Source organism: Lycorma delicatula, chromosome 11, assembly GCF_047948215.1.
Source record: "Lycorma delicatula isolate Av1 chromosome 11, ASM4794821v1, whole genome shotgun sequence".
In the NCBI taxonomy this organism is placed as follows: Eukaryota; Metazoa; Arthropoda; class Insecta; order Hemiptera; family Fulgoridae; genus Lycorma; species Lycorma delicatula.
Window position 1 is genome coordinate 66,120,061 of NC_134465.1, and position 26,822 is coordinate 66,146,882.

The 26,822-nt window shown below is 30.8% G+C and overlaps 1 long non-coding RNA gene across 1 annotated transcript; it reads left to right on the top strand.

The window, feature by feature from the left end:
• Positions 1-4,738: 4,738 nt before the first annotated feature.
• On the top strand, positions 4,739-25,899 carry LOC142332272 (uncharacterized). Its single transcript, XR_012758244.1, has 5 exons — positions 4,739-4,889; positions 8,839-8,992; positions 9,295-9,467; positions 10,696-10,821; positions 21,945-25,899. It is a non-coding gene; the product is annotated as an uncharacterized LOC142332272 (long non-coding RNA).
• The last annotated feature ends 923 nt before the right edge of the window (positions 25,900-26,822 follow it).

Here is a 26,822-nt window from a genome sequence, read left to right on the forward strand (position 1 = left end):
ATTATCTGAATGACGGTTCTTGTACCTCGTATGTTTTAAATGTGTTCAATGCCAAAAAAAATATACTTTAGTAGATTATAAAAATATTTAAAATTTAAAACGTTCTATAATTTACTGCATTTACAACTAAAAGTAATGAAATGCAATAAATCCACGATCGGAAAGGATTTTTCTCGGTTATAAAATTATATTTTCTTTTTTAATATTTATTTTATTTAAATAAATGTTCGGATATAACAAAAAATAGAAATTAGTTTGTAAAAAAATATTCAAAATCTATTTGTTTATTCCACAATTTCTTTTTTCCTTATAGCTTTACAAAGGGAAACAATGTTTCCCAATGTTAACGAAGATTCATTCCAGCGTAATAGAATTTACAGTTATTATTCAAAAGCGATACCGGCAACAATTTATTACGCGTCTAATCTTTGTGATCATTAATAAAAATTAGATTATGCTGAATAAAATAATCGTAATTAAATAAAAATATATTTATATACATCAGTAATAAGCATTGTAAATGCAAAGATAGAAATTTAAATTTAAAAAAATGGAATTTATAAAATGATACCCTGTAACCGGCCGCTGCTTCACTTTTCTTATTTTAAGTTTGGTATTATAAAAAAAGATTTTAACTCAAGACTCGATGACATGAAGATTCAATCTCGTCAACCGTTAAAAGTAACGTTTAGCGTTCTAGAAACTTTTGCGAGAAAGAAAAATTAAAAGAAAAAATTTTAATTTTAAAGTTTTTTAAACGGTGTTTCCGTACTTTTATTTAACGATAGTTTTCTGCGTTGCTGTTGCAATAAGTTTCCGATAATTGTTTTCTAACTTAAATTAATTTTATTTTCAGTCGCCTAGCGCAAAGGCGTATTTCTCTTTTCTTATAACGAGTCAAATTGGTTTTTATTCTAATTTCAATATAAATTTTCCGTAGGAATCTGTAACCGGTTTTATTTTCTTTAAAGAATAATTTCGCACCGTCTTGACAAAATTAATTTTACGTTTAATATTTCCAATCTTAGAGAATAGTTTGCTTAACGCGATCTCGTTAACGCTAAAATTACGTTTATTTATTATTTTTTTTCAGTGTCTGTATTCTTTTGTTTTACGAAAAGTGTAAGCGGTTGTTTTTTGATTATCATTCTGTCCTTACAATCTTTTTAAAATGAAGATTGTTTGTAGAAAAAAAATTTGGTCGATTTCCTTTCTACGTTCACGTATTAATGACTATTTTAGTAATACCGTTGAACTCATCTGTATTTTAACTTCCCGACTAAAATTCTGTCGATGCTGAAACAGCATAGCTATAAACAAATAGTATAACGATTTGGGTTTTGGGGCTTTTGTAGATGCTGAAGTTTGTAACCGCCATTAGATAAAACAAATCAAAATAGAAATTTCTGGAATTGTATGTTCGTAGCATACCTGTATTTTTATTAATTACTTCAGACAGACTCGACATAAACTTGGAAAACGACTCAAAATGTTCTTTATGAGGTATTGATAGGATTAAATTTTTGAAAAACAAAGTCGAGGGAGGGCTACTTTTCGTTATTTTGAATTTTCATATAGCGATTGTAGAAAATTGAGATTTAGTAGAATGAAAGTACGTATTAAATAAGTTTTAAATCGATCGGTTTAACGGTAGGAATATTCAACATAATTTCTAATCGGATTTTGCCTCCTACCTAGTAAACGAAAACCAGTTTACCAAAAAACAATTGAAAGTTGCTACAAATAGTCGGTTGACTATAAATCGGTTGATTTTTCGTCTCCATTGGACAAGGGAGAATCAAACAATCCATTTTTTTCGAATTATTTATTAATATCGCATCAGATTGAACCAACCGATTGAAAAAAAAATAATATTCCAATAATAAACGTATTAAAACCCCGTAACATGGGGGCGCTGAGTAAAACTGAGATACCTAAAATATAATTTTTTTTTATACTTTCATTTTTGGAAATTGAAAGTCCAATTGTGTCTAGTATTAATGCGGGCAGAACGGATACTTTTTAAAAATGTAACCTTAGGGGCTCCGATTTATGAATTTAATTACTTTTTCAACGTTTTTTTATAATTTTTGATACGATTTTTTGAGATGACGGGCATCAACCTCTTTGGTCATTTTTCTCTGTGAGAATGGAAATTTGAAGAGTATGAGTAACGCCATGTCTGAGAGGGGTTCGAATCCAGGACCTCCAGATGAAAGGCTGAGACGCTACCTACCACTCCGCCACGGAGATGTGCATTTATCTGTTTTATTTATTCTGAAACTTATTTTATACAGATTATAATCTAGAAAAGGTATAATTTTTATGATAAATAAACGATTTTGTATTCATTAACAAAAATATTACGTTTACTTATAATATTTTCTAGTCGATTTTTATAATAATTTTATCATATAGCCATATATATTATTTATCCTATTAAATCGTGTAATTTTTTTTAACCGGGACATAATTTAATCTTAGAAATTAAAAAAAAAAATCCGCTTTCCAGCACGCCGGAAGGCTGAGGTATATTTCACCGGTGAACAGGTAAAAAAGATTTCCACCTTAAAGTTAAGAAAAACTTTAAATTTACTCAATACAACGGTTGCATGTGAACAAAAGTTTCACATGTTTAGCTTACGACAAACCCATCTTCTTAATATTCCAGGAAAGGTTTAGTCATCCCTTGCCGTAAGGGTTGGTCATATCAAAAATTGTTTCAGACAAAGGTTTTAGGTAATGTTTAGAGAACTAACGACCTCTTTAAACCGATTCGATACTGTGCCTATTAAGGGAGGTATGATTTTTTTGTCTTCAGAACCCCATTTTTTCCATCCCCTGGGTCAATGGTTGGAGATATCAAAAAAGTTTACTTAGTAGATAAGTTTTAGGTTCTTATCCAAAGAACAGTAGAAACTTTAAATGAATTCGATGTTTTACTTAATAAGAAAGTCATAGCGATATTTTTTTTTTTTTCGAAAAAGCCCCTCCATTTACACTCCCGTGATCAGATTTTGTTCATTAACGAACTCGACCGATATTTTGAGTCGTTATATTTTATGTATCAATTTGAAATTGATTGGCGCAAAATTACGGCAATTATCGTGTCCACAAAAAGTGAAATATATATATATATATATATATATATATATATATATATATATAAATACAATACGAAAGGTAAAGTCGATAGATGGGTGGAATATATTGAAGAGTTATACGGAGGAAATGAATTAGAAAATGGTTTTATAGAGGAAGAAGAGGAAGTTGAGGAGGATGAAATGGGAGAAACAATACTGAGATCTGAATTTAAGAGAGCATTAAAAGATTTAAATGGCAGAAAGGCTCCTGGAATAGACGGAATACCTGTAGAATTACTGCGCAGTGCAGGGGAGGAGGCGATTGATAGATTATACAAACTGGTGTGTAATATTTATGAAAAAGGGGAATTTCCGTCAGACTTCAAAAAAAGTGTTATCGTAATGATACCAAAGAAATCAGGGGCAGATAAATGTGAAGAATACAGAACAATTAGTTTAACTAGTCATGCATCAAAAATCTTAACTAGAATTCTATACAGAAGAATTGAGAGGAGAGTGGAAGAAGTGTTAGGAGAAGACCAATTTGGGTTCAGGAAAAGTATAGGGACAAGGGAAGCAATTTTAGGCCTCAGATTAATAGTAGAAGGAAGATTAAAGAAAAACAAACCAACATACTTGGCGTTTATAGACCTAGAAAAAGCATTCGATAACGTAGACTGGAATAAAATGTTCAGCATTTTAAAAAAATTAGGGTTCAAATACAGAGATAGAAGAACAATTGCTAACATGTACAGGAACCAAACAGCAACAGTAACAATTGAAGAACATAAGAAAGAAGCCGTAATAAGAAAGGGAGTCCGACAAGGATGTTCCCTATCTCCGTTACTTTCTAATCTTTACATGGAACTAGCAGTTAATGATGTTAAAGAACAATTTAGATTCGGAGTAACAGTACAAGGTGAAAAGATAAAGATGCTACGATTGGCTGATGATATAGTAATTCTAGCCCAGAGTAAAAAGGATTTAGAAGAAACAATGAACGGCATAGATGAAGTCCTACGCAAGAACTATCGCATGAAAATAAACAAGAACAAAACAAAAGTAATGAAATGTAGTAGAAATAACAAAGATGGACCACTGAATGTGAAAATAGGAGGAGAAAAGATTATGGAGGTAGAAGAATTTTGTTATTTGGGAAGTAGAATTACTAAAGATGGACGAAGCAGGAGCAATATAAAATGCCAAATAGCACAAGCTAAACGAGCCTTCAGTAAGAAATATAATTTGTTTACATCAGAAATTAATTTAAATGTCAGGAAAAGATTTTTGAAAGTGTAAGTTTGGAGTGTCGCTTTATTAAGTTTAATAAATTAATTTTAATAACTTAATAATTGAACTGAGGATATATAAATGTAATAAAATTTAATTATTATAATCAGTGAGGTAAACTATGAGAAAGTCATAATTATTCCAATTTAATCTAAATTTTTTTTTCAAGAAGTGAAAAACACCTGAAGGTAGTATGATCTCTGATAATTTTTATTATCAGAATTTGCAGTTACAAAAAAAATACTATTTTACTGTAGGAGGTACATTTAGGTTCTAGTCTAAAATAATATAATCAAATGAAATAAAATAAATAAAATAGTTAATTTTTTTATGTATAATACATTATTAAGTTCTTCTGTTACAGGTGTCTGGTGGATTCTGGTGCAATTGGAAAAGTAGAAGATCGTAAAGTGACATGTACTATAACCAATCCATCTCGGTCTCTCACAGAAAACCATATTACTTCACTTGCTGATGGAACATACCGAATCGGTTGTTATACACCATTTGAAGAAGGTATTGGTTCTACTATATTAAGTGAATTTTTTAACAGTTATAAAAATTAGTTAATGTTCAAGGTTTTCTAAAAGGGTGAAGTTAACTGAATAATATAACCAGTCTATTGTTAGGTTTGTCTACATTTAAATAATAGAATGAAATATATAAAAAAGAGTAAATTAATGAAATTAGGTATTTAAAAAATCCATTAATTGGCAGTATTTTCTGTAAATGTAAGTGATAGATTACCTTTTCGTTGGATTTCTTAGAATATATTAGTACAAGTTCAGGAATGCATTTGTTAGCATGAAATATTGTTTACTGTTTTTACTTTACTTTTGATTTCATTATCTCTTTTTTATTTTTTAAAATCAAAATAACAAATTTATTTCAATCACCTTTCTCATTTTGGTTTTAATGTTTTATTGTTTACATAATGCGTTTAATTAGACTAATATTCACAGTATTATTTAATTAACTGCATATTCTGATGTACATAATAAACATTTCTGATTGAAGCATAGGTGTGTAAAAAGGTATGCTTACATTATTTATATAATTTTAAAAATGCTGCCTGTTAATAGAAAAGATTCAAAGTTGTCATTACAACTTTTCAAAACCACCATTAAATGAATAAAAAATTGTTTCTGAAATTTCTACAGTCATCATAAGGGTTCAAGAGAAACCATAAAAATATGTAACTTTGTATACATGACAATTTTTATTTGCAAAGATTTATTTGTGTGATTGTTGAATAAGTTTCTTTCTAAAGTGTTTTTATTGCTAATTTTTATAAAATCATATTTATTCTGTCATTCATTGTAGAGGAACATAATTGTGTTTTTAAAGAGAAAAAAAACATCCATTAATTTTGTGTTTTAGTAACACTTTTCTTTACATGGAGAGAAAAGTCAAATTTTCTGTTGTTTTAATTTTGTTATTTTTGAATATTTTACTTATGTTAGATAAGGCGTGCAAGGTGATTTTTATTTGCTGTGGCCATACAATTTACACATGCACAGGGACATGAGGAAGTGATCTGTGTATTTGTTACAATAATTTGATAAATTCATTTTGTTATGTGTGCTAAATCAATTTATTATATTTGTCAACTTCTTGATGTCCTTGGAAGGTCAGAAGAGTTTCTGAAAGTGTTATGATGAAAGTGTCTATTCAGTGTAAATTTGTCTTGGTTTGCCATTAAAATTGTTTTGTTTGGAACTACCATATTTAAAGTTATCAACTGTTTAAAATTTATCTCCTTCAAGAAAAACAATGAAAAATTTGTTGTTCTTTCAACGGATTATCTAATAAAAATAAATCTGTGGTGACTGAGCTCTTTTATAATCTAAATTCGTATGAAAAATTATGTTAGAATCTCTTTTTTTTAGTTATTCTCACTTACCCTCCTTTGTTACTCTTTTTACTCAACTCATGTCAAAAATTTTAGATTTCCTAACTCTTCATATTTAAGTAATAACATTGGGGAATAAAAAGTAATTTTTTTTTGTCCCTAGGAAGATAAATATGTATTTCTAATAGTATTTTTTCTATTGAATTTAAATCTGATATCAGTTTTTTCCCATTACACAAGGTTTCTGAGAGACAGGCATCTATAATTTCAAACATTTTAATACTTTTTGCATTCTTAATTACACAATATTCAAATATTTGACTCATCTGGAAAGTAAGAAATGATGATTTTCTGCTATATTTTGATTGTGCAGCATTCCTCTTGATGGTCCAACAATAATCGGCCAGCATATTAGGATTCCATTTTCCTTGATACATCTTTTCCATAGCTGAAATCTGATGAAAGTGTACCTCATTCTCATTGCTCACTGTGCCAAGATTTTCTGGGAAGAAATCTAGGTGTAAGTGCAGGAAGTGTGCCTTTACGAACATATTATAACCCAAATTTTTAAAAGATCATTGACAGTATCACGGTAATTTTCCTCCTTTCGATTTCCCAAAAAACTCTTGAGTAACATTTTTGAATGTTTGCCAATCTGTTTTCTCTGGTGGATTCAATATTTCCTCAAACTTTTCATCATGCATTAGTGGTCATATTTGTGGACCCACAAATATTCCTCCTTTAATTTTTATATCACTAATTTTAGGAAACTTCTGTTTTAAGTACATGAAACCACGAGTATTGTCCATGTCCTTGACAAAATTCTTCATTAATCTTAGTTTGATGTGTAATGTTGGTAGATACACATTTTTAAGATTACACAATGGGTCATGTTTCACATCTTTCTGTTCAGGAATGAGTGATTCGCGTTTAGGCCACTTTTTTTTTCTAAGGAAATGGTTTTTTCTGTCCCTACTATCCCATTTACACAAAAAACAGCAGTACTTTGTGTAACCGAGCTGCAGACCAAGAATAAGTGCAATTACCTTCAAATCACCACAAATATTCCATTCATACACTGGATATTGAAGCTTTTCCAATATAAATTTAAAGTTTTCATATGTTTCTTTCATACTAGCAGAGTTAGCCGCAGATACTATGGGAATTTGTTTCCATTATGCAGAAACACAACTTTTAAGCTAACTCTAGAGTAATCGGTGAACAAGTGCCATTCTGTTGGTTTATGTTCATTACAAAGTGTCTCCATAAGAAAAGAAATATCATTATAAAACACTAAGCCATTTTCTTCAGAAAAATAGTCTTTAAATTCAGAATAACGATTACGGTAAGTACATATCTTTGTATTCTTTTGAAGAAGATTCCATCCTTTTAGCTGGGAAGCAAGCATTTCAGACTGTTTTTTGGATAATTTTTAATCTTGTATGAGATCGTTAAGATTTTCTTGAGTCAGTAAATGAGGCTCAGATGAACTGCTTTGTTCAAAAATTGTATCACCAGAATCTGTTTCTTTTTCTTCCTTACTTCCATCAGACTCTGAGCTCACTTCATCTAATGTCACATGCTCTGGAGGTTTTACTATGGGCAATTCTTTCCAGTGTCCAACTGGTCTTATTGCAGATTACAAGTTAGGGTACACCACTGTATGTTTTGATTTTGACGTAATCCCTTTAATATTTATTAAGCAGAAATAACAGTCAGAAGAGTGATCTTTGGGTTCTCTCCAAATCATAGGGATAGTAAATGGCATGTGGCCTGTGCCATTTTTCATGCAGTGAGAAGCCTACAACACAATAAATAATAGATATGTGGCGCCCAGGCTCTTGTTTGTTCCCCGACTTTACACCCAAAATAAAGTTCACAACACTTTTTTACTATTGGAGTAAGTTTTCCACCTTACTTGAGTGTCACTTCACCATATACATAACAAAAATTGTTAGGATGATTTAAACAAACTTAGGCATTTTGTAACTAACATCTAATTAAAAGAAATAAAGTTGTAAATACGTAATACACAATAATTCAGATATATGAAATGACGTGTTTACTGGTTCACTACTATCTCACAACTGGCATTATTCTGATGAATGTGGGCTACAATAGATCACGTATGTACATGTCTGTACACATCTGAACCTACACAACAGTAGCAACACTAATCTTTGAGTTAGCTCATTTGGTCCCATCATATTTACAATGTTCTAGGAGCTTTTACTTGACAATAGACAAATGGACGAAAAAATGTTTTAAAATATTTAAAAAAAATTAAAATAACAAAAATCTGTAAGCGATGGAGAAATTCCGACTACATATTTGAAAACAGTTTAAAAAACCATTTTAAGTACACCTACTGGTACTCGTGAGACAAGAATCTTGTTGGCCACTGTAATTGGTGGGAGACATCCCTTCATTGAATGCCTTACCTACATAAGAACAACTATATGTTAAAACATTATTTTCTACACTACAGTGAAAGGTCATTTATATGCATCTTTTAAAAGTTAAAGTTCTTTGTAATATTTACTTTTGACTGCAGTGTATTTTATTTTTTGTTTTGAAATAATTTCATTTTTTGATACAACTTTTTCATTTTAGGTCGACATACTATTGATATTCTATATGATGGTCTTGCGATTCCTGGTTCTCCATTTGTTGTAAATGTAAGAAGAGGATGTGACCCCAGCAAGTGCAGAGCATTTGGACAGAGGCATTGTGAACAAAGCAAATACGTTTACTGACGAAACAAAAGGTAACTAAACTTTCATCTTAATGTTTTAACTGAATGGATAATGTTTTTCAGTATTTATAAATGATGATTTATTTCTTCTTAATAAGCTTTATAAATGTTTAACATCACATTCATTTTACATGTTATGTTAAAAAAATATTCTGTATGTCCTCAAATTAGGTCAAATTATTTTATATTAATTTAATTTTAATTGTTATTATATTATATATTTTTTTCTTGTATATATTCTTTAGCCTATTATTTTGTAAATACCTGTCTTTTTAGTTTGATTTATTAGTTTGCAAATGATGTTTCTTTTATAGGTGCTGGTACTGGTAGTTTAGGCTTAGCTATTGAAGGACCTTCTGAAGCAAAAATGACTTGTAAGGATAATAGAGATGGATCTTGTTCTGTTGAATACATACCAAATGAACCTGGTGATTATGATGTCAGTATAAAATTTGCTGACAAACATATACCTGGCTCTCCATTCAAGGTAAAAATTCATAAATGAACTTTAGTTTTTTTTGTGTGAATTAATTTTTTCAAATGCACTGATTCTTGTTGATTATAGTAAATTTTGGTTTTAATAGTTTTGCATCAAGTGTGGTGGGATCAGTAATTGATTGTATTGTTAGTGCTTAGTTTCTTTCTATTAACCTTATATATTTTGAATGTATATATATATATATATATATATATATGTATAATTTTTTTTTTGAAAATTCAAATAATTCATTAACATATTGACCACTGTGCTAATAAAATTTAAATAAAATAAAATAAAATATAACCCACCAAAACACAGTAAATGGATAAGTTATACTATACTATATTAATTCCAAGAATCGATTTTCACAGGATCCCACATAGTTGTTATTAAATTATATAATTATATTAAAACATATTTATTACTGGACTGCAGAATTTGCATATTTGTACATAATAAATTTCAAAATTTTCAATAAATAATTTCAACAAATCATAAATAAATATGTTTTTATACAAAATATATTTATTAAAAAATAAGACCCCTTTGATTGTAAGATCCTCCAAGTTTTGCAGGCAAATTTTAGAAAAAAAAATTTGTGAATGTTAGACCCGTCAGTTTGACAGGCTGTAATTTCTAGGAAAACAGTTCTTCGGGAATTTTCTTTGTTGTTGGCCAAGGACAAATTTTACACTTTCAGATGTTTGCAAAACAATGGTATGATATTTGACGGAGGGGGTAGAAGGTGAGACGACCTTTACACAGTGGCAGCTTCAATCCTACTACCCGAGTTCTTTTTACTAGTAAGACAAGACCTTTGGTTAGAACAGTAGCAACTTTATGGAAAGTGAGTTTCTCTTGCATTGTGTCTGCGTTGCTGGTAAAGTGAATTCATGGAAAAGTTTCACTGTAGGGTTTAAGTTAGAAGTTTTGGAATTCGTTGAATAAATGGTGTGCGAGCAGCAGGTAGAGAATAATCGATACATCCAAACATGATATGTTACTTAGTAAGCTACCTTACTACTACCGGTGAAAGTTGTGAAACATATGGCATATCATTGCTCGCAACAAGTAGATGTAGCTGTTTAATATAAAAACATATATGGCACATTTTTATATAATGTATATTTCAGCTATGTAGTTATTACTACTGCTTTTGTAATAATTAAATATACTTGTTTATTTTAATGCTTCTATGATTGTGCTAATTAATGTATTTCTTTTATGTTTACAGATTTTAATTTAGCTTACTTACAGCGACATGGATTCAACACACCGCTTTTATTTAAAGAGAAAACTGGGCTGGTATTGCAAGTACCTAGGGCAAATTTTACTGTTAATGATGTCCGTATGTGTGTTGGTGAGTATATAAAATTAATTTTCGTTATGAAGATCATCATTTCTAATGTGTTGTATATTAATTCTAAGTCATAATCTCTCAGTTTTCATTAATATTATCCAGTCCTCTTGAATTTATTTCTCTTAATATTGTTTTTTAATTGTCTTCAGTTATTTGACTGGTTTAATGCAGCTTCCCAAGATTCCCAATCAAGTGCAAGTTGTTTCATGTTTGTATGCCCACTACATCCCTAACAATTTGTTTTACATATTCCAAATGTTACCTGCCTTCAGGGTTTTTCCCTTCTACCTGTCCCTCCAATATCAAAGCGACTATTCCAGGATGCCTTAAGATGTGGCCTATAAGTTTGTCTCTTCTTTTAACTATTTTTCCAAATGCTTCTTTCTTCATCAATTTGCCATGACACCTCTTCATTTGTCACTTTATCCATCCATCTGATCTTCAACATTCTTCTATAGCACTGCATTTCAAAAGCTTCTAATCTTTTCTTTTCAAGTACTCTGATCATCCATCCAAGTTTCACTTCCATATAAAGCGATGCTCCAGACACATACTTTCAAAAATGTCTTCCTGTTGTCTAAATTAATTTTTGATGTAAACAAATTATATTTCTGACTGAAAGCTCATTTTGCCTGTACTATTTGACATTTTATGTCGCTTCTGCTTCATCCATCTTTAGTAATTCTACTTCCCAAATAACAAAATTCTTCTACCCCTTCTATCTTTTCTCTTCCTAATTTTATATCAGTGGTTTACCTAAGTTATTTCTAATACATTTCATTACTGTCGTTTTGTTCTTGTTTATTTATATGCGGTAGTTCTTGCATAGGATGAATGGCATGGATGAAGATTTATGCCATTCATTGTTTCTTTTAAATAATTTTTACTTTTAGTTAGAATTACTATATCATCAGCAAATCATAGCATCTTTATCTTTTCACCTTACACTGTTACTCTGGATTCTAAATTGTTCTTAAACATCATTAACTCCTAGTTCTATGTAAAGATTAAAAAGTAACAGGGATAGGGACCATCCTTGTCAGACTCTTGTTTTATTAGGGCTTCTTTCTTATGCTCTTCGATTATTACTGTTGCAGTTTTGTTCCTGTAAATGTTAGCAATTGTTCTTGTATCTCTATACTAGAACCTAAATTTTTTTAAATACTGAACATTTTATTCCAGTCTACGTTATCAAATGCCTTTTGTAAGTCTATAAATGCCATGTATGTTGGTTTGCTTTTTTGATCTTCCTTCTACTATTAATCTGACCACTAAAATTGCTTCCCTTGTCCCTATACTTTTCCTGAAACCAATATGTCCTTCTCCTAACACTTCTTCCATTCTCCTCTCATTCTTCTGTACAGAATTCTAGTTAAGATTTTTTATGCATGAGTAGTTAAGCTAATTGTTCTGTACTGTTCACATCTATCTGATTCTACTTTCTTTGATATCATGTCATAACACTCTTTTTGAAGTCTGATGGAACTTTCCCTTTTTAATAAATATTTCACACCAGTTTGTATATACTTCCTCACCTGCACTGCACAGTAATTCTGCAGGTATCCCATCTATCAAAGGAGCCTTTCTGCCATTCAAATCTTTTAGTGTTCTATTAAATTCAGATCTCAGTATTGTATCTCTTTTTTCATCCTCTTTAACTTCCTCTTCTTTCTCTATAACACCAGTTTCTAATTCATTTTCTCCGTATAACTCTTCAATTTATATCACCCACCTATTGACCTTTTCTTTCATAGTATAAATCGGTGTGCCATCTTTATTTAACACATTATTAGATTTTAACTTATGTACTACAAAATTCTCCTTGTCATTCCTGTATGCTCTGTCTATTTTACCGATGATCATTTCTCTTTCCACTTCTGAACACTTTTCTTTAATCCGCTACTCTTTTGCTAATTTGCACTTCCTGTTTATGGTATTTCTTAAATTGTGGATAGTTCCTTTTACATTCTTCGTCACTAGCATTCTTATACTTTCTACGTTCAACCATCAGTTGCAATATATCCTCTGATATCCAAGGTTTTCTACAAGTTTTCTTTGTTCCGCCTAAATTCGCTTCTGCTGATTTAAGAATTCCCTTTTTAACATTTTTCCATTCTTCTTCTGCATGTTTTAACTTATCTTTTTTATTCAGACCTCTTGCGATGTCCTCCTCAAAAATCTTATTTACCTACTCTTCCTCAAGCTTCTCTAAATTCTACCGATTCATCTGACACCTTTTCTTCAGGTTTTTTAAACCCCAATCTACATTTCATTATCACTAAATTATGGTCGCTATCAATGTCTGCTCCTAAATATGCTTTGCAGTTGACGAGTTGATTTCTAAATCTTGTTTAACCATGATATAATCTATCTGATACCTTGCAGTATTGCCCAGCTTTTTTCATGTATATATTCTTCTATTATGCTTTTTAAAAAGGGTGTTTGTAATTACTAAGCTGTACTTCATGCAGAACTGAATAAGTCGGTCCGCTCTTTCATTCCTTTTTCCCAGCCCATATTCACCTACAGTATTTCCTACCTTGCCTTTTACGATGCTTGCATTCCAGTCTTCAACTATTATTAAATTTTCATTCATCCCCTTTTATGTATTTAATTGCTTCGTCAATTTCTTTGTATATACTCTCTACCTCATCATCATTGTTATGGGCACTTGCTACAGGCATATAGATGTTAACAATCGTCGGCTTAGGTTTTGATTTTATCCTTATTACAATGATTAATATCTCTCCCCTATCTTCTTGTTCATTATGAGACCTACTCCTTCCTGCCCTTTATTTGATGCTGAGTTAATTATTCTAAATTTCCCAGACAAAAAGTCATTTCACTCTTTAAATTTTGTAACGTATCAACCTATTTTAGACTTATAACATTCCATGCTATGACTTGTAAAACGTTATTTTTTAATTTTCTGTAGTCCCTATCCAGAGATCCAAATGGGGGACTAGTTTACCAAGGAAGGCGCCTCCATCTTTGTTACATGAAAATACAGAGAGCTACATTTTCTTGGAAAAATAACACCTGTAGTTTTCCATTGTTCTTAGCTTCGCAGTGCTCATAAGATTGAGTGATGTTGATATGATCATTTAATTTCTCCAAACCTGTGCCCTTAACAACTACTGAATGAGCTTCTGCCCTCTTTCAGGAATCATTCTTTTGTCTGGCTCTCAACAGATACCTCTCCAATATGGTTGCACCTTTGTTCCAGCTACTTTGTATCACTGAGCACTCAAGCCCCCTCACCATCAGCAAGGTCTCATGATTCATAGAGGAAGTCTTTTAATACAGCTATTTTTAACCACACTATTAAAGTCTGGTGTAAATTAAGAGTAGCCAATTGTTCAGAAATTGTTAATGTCATATTCCTGTAGGTTGCAATAGTGTCTTGGCACATTACCTGAAGTTAAACACCGGTTCATCTTCAGTAACAAATTGGCCTCTGTAATATAAATCTGGATAGTTGTATCGCTAGTGATTTTATTATTATTTTTCTGTTTTTCTAATTAAATTTATTTTAACTTTTTCTGTTTCTTCTGTTCTCTCTTATATAGTGTTTTTTTTTTTTTTTTACTTCTGCACCAATCAAAGTCAGTTCTGGGTACCATTATTGTTACAGGACGTCTGATTTGTTGGAACATTCCTATATGCAATGAAATTAGAATTTGAAACTAGGATCCCAAAAATTACAGCTTAGTTAACCGGTCACTGGGTATCTCTAAAAGTTATTCTAATACCTTGGAATGCATATATTTCCACAAAAAGATAAGGTAAAGAAAACCGTAATAATCAGTTTGGCAGCACCATCTATCATGTGTTGGTATCACATTGAATCCAAACTATAATTAGACTTTTCTAATTTTTAATTGCCATAAAAGTATTGATTAGTTATTGCACTTTCTAGTCTTAAGATTAAATATACAGATCATCTTTCAAAATTGTACACCTGACCCATATCTATGTTAAATGTGGGTAAAATGATAAATTAGCTTCTCTAAGAGGAAGAAGAAGACTGGAACAGTTGCTTGATATTAGACCTTGTTAATGGTACATTTATTGTTATTTGTTTTGTTAATGGTACAAAATATGAAGAAAATATAACACAGTAACATCTTCATAATTATTTTAACTTCAATGATTTCTGAAAATGATTAATTGTTTTTTCAATGTTTTCTGGAAATAATTATTGTTTCTTGTTGCTTTCAACAATTATTTTGTTCAAGATCCTTTGTTTTAAGTATGAAAATTACGAATCCTTAAAATAAAAAATTGGTCTGTAGCAGTTTTCTTCTCTAAAATAAAGGCTTTAATTTATTTTATACTATTAAATCATTTAGAAATCTCAGTACTGATGATTGTATAGGCAGATTATATATTTAGGCTCACTAATCTTTCAAAATTTGACTATTTTTTTTCTTAATTTGCATTTATGTTTAATACTTAATACATTTTAATACACATAATACATTTTATTACATTTAATACTTATAATAAAAATTAAATATCAATAGAACGTAAAATAAATTATTAGGCCATTCATACTGATGAGTATGGTGCAAGCTTTTGGTGTATTCTTGTATGTAAATTATTGAAATAAAAATGAAGCACCCCTTTGATAGTAGTTTTTGTATTACTGAAGTCGGTACAAAATATTTATGAAATTTTCATCATGTAATACAATAAAATTTTTTATCAAGTCTGTGTTAGGTAATTCTCTTGTCTTGAGTTCAAAAGAATCCTTACTTCTTAATTCATTCTATTTTATTAAATTGTGTGTTTCTGGATATTAAATTCATCTTGTTGTTAATTATTTAGCTTTTTATCATAGAGCAGTTAAATTATAGGCGTTACTATAAAGCCTAAAGTTTCATTTTTATCGATATACTTAATGCTCACTTTTTTACGATGGTACATTAAAATTGTCTGTGTACTTTAGAGTTCTTAAATCCAACTGATTCTGATGAATCTGATTAAAAAACTTTTTGTAAAAATTGCTTTGCTCTGATAATTGATAAATGGAACAAGTCCATCTTCCTCTGTCTAATCTGAAGATTTCTTCTAAATAAATATGTTTATAGATGAACATTTGTATGAGAAAGTAGCTGAAGTTTTATTCTTGTTACAATAAAACACTAGCTAAATTTCTCGACTTGGTTGAGGTAACTAACTTGCTAAGCTAAAGAAATTACCAGTAAATGTATTAAATGTAAATTATTATACCAGTCAGTAAAATCTATGTGAGAAAAAAGTTCCATATAAGTTTGAGCTGTTTGGGCTTGTAAACTATTTTTTGTTAATGTACTTTCAGTGACAGAACCAGAAAAGCTTATTTTACTGGCAGAATGTAAAATTATTCATGATTTCAAAAACATATTACAAATTTTTTTTTGTAAATTTTATTTCTTTGATTTATTCTAGTAGTTTTTTTTATGTATCTCAAGTAAGTAAATATAAATTGACTTACATCATGGTCAGTTGGTGATTAATGTTTTACAGACATCGCATAATTTCATTCAGAGTTACCATAATTTTTCTTTCGTCCTCCTTAAAATGGTACAGCCATCCTTTAAATGAACACGTGAAGAACACATGTGAAGTAATAAATATTCTTAACTAAATATTTGAAAATTTCTACATCAGTAATTAAGAAAGAACGGAAAAATATAAAACTTCTGTATTAAAAACTATAGTGTATGTAAAATCTAAAGTCCGGTCCTCCCTACAAGCTGCCTCTACTTTCCTCCTATAACTCACCATGTGGAACATGTGCTACTACTGATTGCCACAAAAGTAAGACCTCAAAAATGATAGACTTGTATTTATTATTATTTTTATTTTTTTATTATTGTTTATTCTACTGTATTCATTTATTTTTTCTATTATTTATTTATTTAAATTTGTCATTTAATTATTTATTTTATCTGTTATATACTTATTCTACTGTATTTATTTATTTGAGCTGCTATATAGATTATTTTGTATGAAATCATTTTCATTAATATTTCTGTAGTATTCATAAATTTTTATTTATTTATGTATTTTTTTTGTATAATTTAATATTTTTATTTTGCATTTTGTAGGCCTACAAAGTTCAAAAGAATATTAGTTATTGGTGCGAACGGTGCTATTTAGAAATAATTTTCGTAAAAACTACACCACGTCAAAGAAAATAACATTATAATCTATAATAAATAAACAAATCATTTCACATTTCATATACTTTTGTATTCCGTCATCATTATTGCTTATTTATAGCAAAAATATATTTTAAAGTTCTTTTTTTCTTGGCATCTTTTGTTTCCGAGCCCCCCAGAGCCAGACCCACAATTAAGCTTAAACTCAGTTCCAGGGGGGAGGGGTGCGTAGCCAGGACTAGGTTTTTTTGCTTGTCATGCCTCAAGTGGGGGAATCCTTGCCCCCATGCCATAGGGGCAAGGACCCCCATCGGGATTGCGGTTTTGATGCCTTGCCTCTATTTGGGATTCCCCACCAGGACTACGGTCTAATTTTTACCCCTCAATGGCATCTCAAGGGAGTCGCCACCCGATATCATCGTAGGTAGAACCACCCCTCCTGAGTGAGGCTTTCCCTCAAAGAAACCATGATGTTCCTATGAAGACACAGTTCCAGATGTAGATGAAGCTGTCTTACATCCCTGACCTCCGGGCGCATGACCATGTGACTTGCAGAACGAGCATCTAAGTTCCTGCTTGCAATCCTTACATAAATGGCCGTTTTTACTGCATGTAAAATGTGGCCACTCCCATTTACACCAGAGCAAAACTTGTCCCTGTGGCATGAATTCCAACATCTGAAACAGACTTCATCAGAGGCACCCGGAACAAACTTCTAGGGTGACCTAGACAGGCCACCCATCCAATGCGGATGCGCCCATCAGATAATAGTTTGTTCGCCAGAATGGTAAAGATTCTCCCCTTTGCTTTGCCGGAAGGAAGGAACCTCAGTTTGCACCGGTGAAACCGCCCCCTTCACCAAACTGAGAAGATCTGCGAACGTCCGCCCCTTCACCTTAACCACAACGGTGAACCCGCAGGTCGCTTCTTGCCTGTAGGCATCGATGGTGGCGACGCCCGTATCAAATGGACGAGAAGTTGCTTCCTTGCTCTTCTGCCCACATACTCCACAGAACGTAGTAAAATTTGCCCGATCCGCCCTTGCAGATCACAAAAGCACACTTTTCGATCCTGTTATCCTCCAACACCCGCAGGATGGATTGCAGATAGAGGACATCCCACAATCCCCTGCTGATGAAACAAAGACCAGAGCATAATCGGTCCGACCGAGTGCAACCATGGTGCTGCTACCCTCCTCGGAAAGGTCCCGAGTAGTTGACTGCAAAAGGAAAATCTGGCCAGGTTTTAATTTACCAGTAGCAACCAAGTCCTTAAACCATGGAGCTTTCCAGTGTACCGTCATATGCTGGGACTGCTCAATTCCAGCTGCCATGTCAGCAACCCAGGTGGATCCAACTTCATCCAATCCGTCAGTGTCCTCCACAAGAGTGGAGGATTGAAAGATGTCTTTGGAGAGTCCCTAAGGACCAGCTGCTCAAGGTCAACATCAGCAACTCCATCTTCGACCACCTGTCAAAGCTCCTCCAGCGACCAAGTTGTGATCCGTCCCAATCCCCCATCTGGAGTCTGAGATGCTGTGACAGAGATGACATAGCACATCTGAGTAGCCTTGTTCTGTATTTGCTCAAACCGTTTTTTGCCGTTGAGATCCATCTTCTGGTCGGCCCAGAATTTCTTCAAAAGACTCCAACATACAAACACCTCTGTCCATATCCTCAGAGCACCCTTTAATTTCAAGTTTAATATTCGAGTGCTGTTGAATCAGTAAATTCAGCTCCCTCAGACTATGAAAGAGAAGCCTCATGTTTTGTGCAAAACACTCTTCTTTCATATCAGATCGGGACCTTGTCCTCAGGTCCACCTGAATCAGCCATATATCAGTTACAAGTTTATATAAAACAAAAACAAAATAAATAACTGAATCAAGAAATAATAACCGTAAAAATAAATTATTAAACTTACAAAACACAGCACCCGAAAAATCCAGTACAAAAATTATTCTAAGTGCAGATGTAAACAACAACCCTGATGGAGGGAAAAAATTATTCAAAATTTTTGTACTCTGAACCGCTAATATAAAAAATAATTTAAATAAGATTATAAAAGTCGACTTAATAAACTCTGTAAGCCGAATGTAAACAGAGATGGAAATGAAATAAACACAGCTGCTTTCCAGTCATCAAGCCCTGATAACCATAGGCTAAGAAGCATTTTTATAAATATAAAACACCAAAAACGATTTAAAACAAATAACAAACAACAAATTAACAATGAATACAGCAATTAACACCATGGAACTGAGTAAAAACACTCATACAAGTGCAAAAAATGCGCAAAACAACAAACAGGAAACAAAACAAACTCAAATAAACTCTAAAGACACAACAGAACGATGGAGAAAATGCAAAAAAATAAAACTTAATAATGAAAACAAAAACCATAAACAGAAAAACAATGAAAACAAGTACTATTTCACAGAGTGAAAATTCAGTCATCTCGAGAGCTTAACAACAACAGTTTAACATACTTGGAAATAAAAACATATACGTTCAAGAAATTAATAAATAAATTACTTCATATATATATTGAATAAAATGTTAGGGATAATTAATTTTATTTATAATAACAAATTACCAGAACATATTTTGTTACTATTATAGTGATTGTCATAATTAGATATGGTGCAAGTCATTGCAAATTAATTGATGTGACTTTTGGAGTACACTACTTTGGTTGCTGGTGTGAGGAGAAATGGCTTTGTGATGTTAAGAGCAATAGAGGGGATGCCATAGCATACTACGGACTAGCCTTCAGATATTACATACACTATATTTTATTCACTGTAATAAAAACGGACTATCTAAAAAAAAGGTGACTATTTTTTAATTAGTTGAAAATAATGATCAATCAGGGTAGATTTCATCCATATAAAAAAAAATTTTGAAAACTAAATTGTTCTAACAATCATTTATTCTGAACATTTATTTTTCTTTTTTTCATACAAAAGTGACATAAGAGACTAATCTAGTAATGGGTTTGGTTTATATATAGTTTACAGTTAAGTTACGTTCTACATAATTTTAGAGAAAAATAATTTTTTTTCTTAATTAAGGAATTTTGTACGTATTCTCCAATGATTCTTTTATTTCTGGAGTTAAAACACTGTTGGTTGTTTCTTATATTAGAGGAATTCAACACAAAATCATGACAAAAAATATATGCTTCTGTTTAGGGAGAAATTTCAATCTCCCAAGAAATTGTTTGCAGGTTAGATCTTCTGGAAAGAACCTTGAAGTTACATCAAGTGTGGAGTTTTTTGTTGTGTACTGGAGTTCCTAGAAAGGTAGATCATTCCTTATTGAGCGCCCGCTCCTTTTCCTTATCCTTAATTTCTCCATTTTGTTACTGTGAGTGTATGTGTGACCCTATTATGTTCATCCTAATGATATGATGACAAGTAGCAATCTTGAATACAACAATCCAGGACTCTTGTTTCATTGGTGACTGCATAATAAGTCTAATAATAGCTGAAGTGCCAATTGGGTGAAGCCAAACCTTCTAATTCTTCTAAAAATTATAATAAGCATAAGATATTGTAAATAAATGAGTGCATTGTCAAAGTATAGCATTCATATCATATTTTTTATATTCTTCATAACTCTTTTATTCTCATTATCTCCCTCAAATGTGTTATTTTTTAAAATAAACATCATTATTAATTTTATATGATGAACTCAACTCATTTGCATAACAAATTTGTTTATAATTATTTGGCTTTAATTTTAACAAATACAGCCAGCCATCTTTATTATTATCCAATCTAAAACATGTAATATGTATTTTTATTATTCCTTATTTTTGCCTTGAGATATAATACTGTTTTATATCAGTGTATTTTTTTTATCTCCTACTAGTATCAAATACATAGCATTTTCCCCCATTGATGTTATAAACACTGAACAAGTGTTTAAAAAAATTAAGGGTGCAATAAATAAGTTGGAAGTAATATTAGTTGTTAATAAGGTCATACACATGTGAACAAAATTCCCCTTAATGAAAATCAGTATATAAAAGTAGTTATAAAAAAATACATTAAAATAAACCTTAAACGATGTATTTGTAATCCAAACTGCTATCTATTGAATTAGAAATCAACTACCTTAAAGTACTATCATTTTCTCCAATGGTAACTTGTTGAATCATCACGCTTTTCCGATTAAAATAACATTATCATTTTATTATATTTAAAGAACTTTCTTTATATATGTCATAGTAATCCCACATTATTATGTAGTACTCTGTATAGCTCATTCATTCTCTACATAAAATATATTATGACATTTTTTGAAAGTCTTCTATTCTGGAAAAAAATGTATAAAACATATAGTTTCTTAGTTTTTCTCTTAATTCTTTTTACCTGCCAAAAAATATTCAAACTGCTCATTTTTATTAACTAGGAAACGTAAATTAATTTAATAAATTATTGTATGCTTTCCTATAAAAAAAAATAGTGCGTGGGTTTATTTGTTGTGTATGCTCACATTTTTACTTTAGCTACCCAGAGCAGCACCGAGCAGCTGCACGCAGCGCACAAACAATTCATTTGTTTAAATAATTTATCTAAAATTATATTTGTGTTTTGGGGATAAAAAAGGAAACATTGGGGGTTAGAGCTAGAGCTGTGTTTAAAAAATCACAACTCAAGAAATAACTAAAAATGTCTAGGATTTTGTAGCTTTCCATTGAAAAATTTTTGTTGTTGTTAGTATGCTAAATTCATAAACATTATTTAGTTACAATTGGCAAAATCATGTTCATGTGTAATGAAACAAACTAAATAACATTTTCACAACGGGCCCGTCTTTTTCCTAGTGTTAATAGTAAAGAATTGTACTAAGCAAAACTAATTCTACTTTTTGGACAGATCTTATTTAATTCATTGGAAATAACATAAACAAAAGCATATAAAATATTTCTTTTTTGTAATACCAATCTTTCTTAAATATTTTTTAGGGCTAAGGACAAGGAAAAGTAGCAGAATTTTTATGTATGGATACACTTTTCAAAGACATATTGTCTATAGGACACCAGCAACTCAAGATACAATTAAAAGGTCATCTCTCCATTTACTACATGGTGGCGTACAAAATGATCCAACAATTTTTTTGTTAAAAAATATTTATTTGAATCGCAATACAGAAAAGCAAAATACATGTGTTTACTATATACCTGGAGATTATGTTCTGCTTATCACATGTTTAATACAACCACCATCACTTACTTTTACTTCTTCAACATGAACTCCTATGTTAATAACCCAACGACACATATCTTTGGTTATCCCATAGCACACCTCAATGATCAACACTCACAGTTCCATCACTTATGAGGATATTTAGGGAAAATCTTTTCCTTTAGAAATCCCCAAAGAAAATAATCACACGAATTCAAATCAGGATTATTCTGTCCACACCCAAAACAATTAGAAAATCAGTTTGAAATGACATTTACACTAAAAGTTTCATGTATATAGTTTAAAACAACATTAGCTGTGTGTGTTGTGGTTCCTTTCTGCGTGAGCCACTCATTTTCTAATTGAAACTCTTTTGCAAGAACTGAATAACAAAATTTTTATGCAGCATGTTTAGATAACGTTCACTGTTTATTGTCTGTTCAAAAAAGAATGGTCCTGTTACCAGATGACTTGAGATAGCGGCCCATACTGTAATTCTTGAAGCATGATGCATCTTTTCATGAAACACATGTGGATTTTTGGAAATCCAAAAATGCACATTTTGTTTGTTAACAATCCTGTTTAGGTAAAAATGTGTCTCATCTGAAAACCAAACATTGTTCAACAATACATCTCGGTTCACAGCCCATTCAGTGAATGCCATTCATTGATGTATATTGTCAACCATTAATTTAGGCAACACTGATATTTTGTTTGGATACAAATGCAATCAGTTTTTAAAATTCGCTGTACAGATCACCTAGAAATCCCAAGTTGTGCTGCTGCTTTTCTTCTTGATTTGCCCGGGCCCCTTGGCAACGCTGCTCTGACATCTTCAACATTCTGTGGAGAATGAACATTGGCAGACCGTTTGCACTTACTCTCAAACACTGAACCATCATTATTAATTTTTTCATAAAGTCTACATATTGTTTTAAATAAGGGTGATCACAGAGTTTGAAACTGTGCACGAAACGTCTGTGTAAGTACTACACTTTTCGTTTCATTAAAAAACAACAGTCTTTATGCACTATTCAACAATTAGTCTTCGTTTGTCAGCCATCTTGGAACGATACACAAACAGCACACTCGGAAAGAGAAGAGACTAATATACATGAACTGCTGTCACTTCTGCCAACATAAAACACATTAATAATTAACATAAACAATTATTGACAAAACAAAGTTAGATCATTTTGTATGCCACTGTATATAATTAGATATTTTTAAAATAATTTACCATTTTTATTTATATAAAAAATTTTCTCAGGCTGCAGGACTATGGTTAAAATTTAATTAAAGGAAAACTAGCTTAAAATTGTACTAGAATACTTAGTTACTGGTATATTTTTTTCATAGGGTTCAATTAACAACAGTGTCCTAGGATGGTCCACTGGAATATATGATTGATTTTAGATTACTAGAAACTCTTTTGTTCATTACTTTTATATATTATTTTAAATGGATTGGTGTTTGAGTTCTGTGATATGGAGATCTTAAAGCACATCTCCTAATTAAAATAAATGCCTTAGTTGCGAAAGAGATATTTAGAAATATAAAACAAAGGTTGTAAGTAGTAGTAAAAATAAAACTTTTTTGAGTTGTATAAATTTTTTCTACCAAATACAAATTCATTTTTAGCAAAACAATTTTACGTTTGATTCTATTTTAAAAAGTTTTACTTTTGTAATAAAAGTTTAGAATCAGTATGAATATCAATAAACGCTATAAACATTCAACGATTACAAATTAACATAAAGTATTGTAGATATTTTATTATCAAGCAATATATTCAACATTTATTAAATAATTATTATTTATTTTTTATTATATTTATGTAAATATATCTGTGTGTGTTAATGCTGACAAAGAAACATAGTATGAATAATCGCATAGAATTCTTCCATGTTCAAATTTTCATATATTTTGGTGAATATCAATTGCATTTTGGTGGTCCTAAAATGCTATTGTTCATTTCTATATCAGGCTCATTGAAGAAGGCAATTGAATACCACAAAGTAATTTACCTATTGCTGTAGGGAAATGATGAGCCATTACCTTGTTAAACCTTGCAAGGGATGTTTTTATGTTTGAGAAGAACTTTTTCTTAAGTAAATTGTGACTTAAGCCAAATTGCTTGCAATCATTATGGTTATGTTACCTAATAAAACTGTATAACTATATAAAAAATGTACATTGTATTAAATTATTTTTGGATTCACATAATATAATCTTCTTACAGCAAAATTTTTGACAAGTTAAAAAATTTATCTTGTTTAGAATTTGTATTTAATATACATTATTATTTAATTTAAGAAATTTCCTTGAAAGGAAGTTTAGTTTGAGTCAAAACCTTTCTGGATATCAAACTGATATTCAGAATCTTCATTAAAGAATGGTGGTTTTAAACATGTATTAAATGAAAACAAAAATGCTTTCAGTTGATGTTGTTTACTTATCAAATTTGTCATCTCAAACAGTTTTTCTTACATAATTAATAAATTTCAATATGTGCCATTAGTCACTCAGTAAATCTCCAATTGATACTCAGTTTTCTGCCCATTCCTGAATTAACATATCTTCTGTTATGGTTACAACTGCTTCTTTAATTCTTTCCTTTAAGTGGCATATGTCATGTATTTTTCAATTTTTTTTATAAAACTTTTTGAATTGTTATTTTCAAAATATCTTAAGTCAAGGCTTTGACGAGAGATAGATTTGTTAGACTCCTGATTGCAGATTGTTCAACAGTTAATTGAATCAACAGTTTATTGTTAACTGTTAACAATTAACAGTTAATTGTTCAACAGTTAATTATCAACTGATAATTTGTTCAACAGTTTCATCTGATACTCGTGGTCTGCCAGTTGATGTTTCCTTGAGAAAGAACCAGTTTCTTCCTCAAGAACTATTTGAACCAATCATACGTTATTTTTATGTGGTGGCTGTTTTTCATTTTAACGTCAAAAGGCATGCTGAACTAAAATTACAGACTTTAATTCTGCCCGCCACAAAACACACATAGCTTTTTTTTGAACAGTGAACATAATAATGAACCTTCAATAATAATGAACGCTTCCGCAATAATACAAATCTACTGCGGTGGTTTGAACTGCTGTTACACAAACGTTTAGGTTGGAGACTATCAGGGCTACCAAAATAACTTTTCAAAATTTCTCTTCTGCTTTGATCCTTTTTTTAACCTCTGGGACTACTGTTAGGTATTGCTTCAGAGGATGAAATGAATGAAATTTTTATAGCATGTGAAAATGCCTTGCCTGACAGGAATTCAAACCCAGAACCTCCGGATGAAAGGTCGAGATGCTACCATTCACACCACAGAAATCAGCATCTGAATTAGAGAAAGTCCAACTTTCTTTTATGATTTGCCGAGCAACTAATGGTGCCCAATTCAAATTTTTAGTTATGTAAGAAAACTATATGAGATGAGAAATTTGATAAATAAACATCAACTGTAGGTATTTTTGTTTTCATTTAATCCATGTTCAAAACCCCCACTATTCTTGTATGAAGATCCTACATTTTAATTAGGAGTTAACAAAATTACTAACAGACATCAGAGCAGTTGGTATGAATCTCTTGTTGAGTGATTACTTTGCAGTAAGGCATAGCTGTTACCAGTATCTACTATTAACGACAATTTTTCAAATTAATCTTTGCATTGTGTTCAATTTAATTTGGAACATGGAAGTTTTATAAATATACAAATGAAATATAAACAAAATGATTATTATTGTATTTAAAAATATTTAATACATAAATTTTGTATTGTATTAGTTATTCAATTATATTATTGTATTATTATTATATTATTATTATTATTGTATTCAAGTTATTCAATTTGTGGATTTTTTCTTCAGATTGGATTTTTTGTTTATTTTAATTTTAATGGAATAAATTTACACTTTTTTTTTGGATCAGTCTTGCAACTTTGTTTATTGATATAATGAAGCAATCTGAGTTGTGTAATCCTGTTATCAGGTTAAAATTGTTGTTCACTTATATTAATTTTTTTGTAAATTATAAAAATACTTGTTTATAAATAAATAAGACAGCTGATTTTATATACATTTATCAAAAGTTTGCTATCAGTTTTTATACAGGTGATTAAAAAGCCCCGACTAAATACTTTTTTGTTTTTTTTTTATTTTGATAATTAATTCACCATATAACTAGAAAGCTTGTGCCATAGGAATATTAATTCTTACTTATAACTGCACAGATTCCACCAAGAACTATAAATACATTAACGTAGAAGTGGATAAAAACGGTTGTAATATAAGAATTTCAAATTCACAGCTTCAGAAGTTCAAGACAAAATCTCTTTTCGATAAATATATTGTATCGTACAATCATCAGTCGTTAAGTGAAAAAGGACAGGATATTGAGACAGAAATCATTTCAAAGTATCAGTCAACTTTTAACAACATACACTGTACAAAAACATCGACATGATTGCGAGATATGTGTAAAATTATCATAGTAATTTATATTTTATGATAAACTTAACAAGACTGAAAGATTGTAATTGGTATTCCACCATCTCTTCACTAAGCAGGGAAATTGATGTTTGTAACTCCTGTAAACATCGATTTCCCTGCTTAGTGAAGAGATGTATTCCCACCGAAAGGAATTAA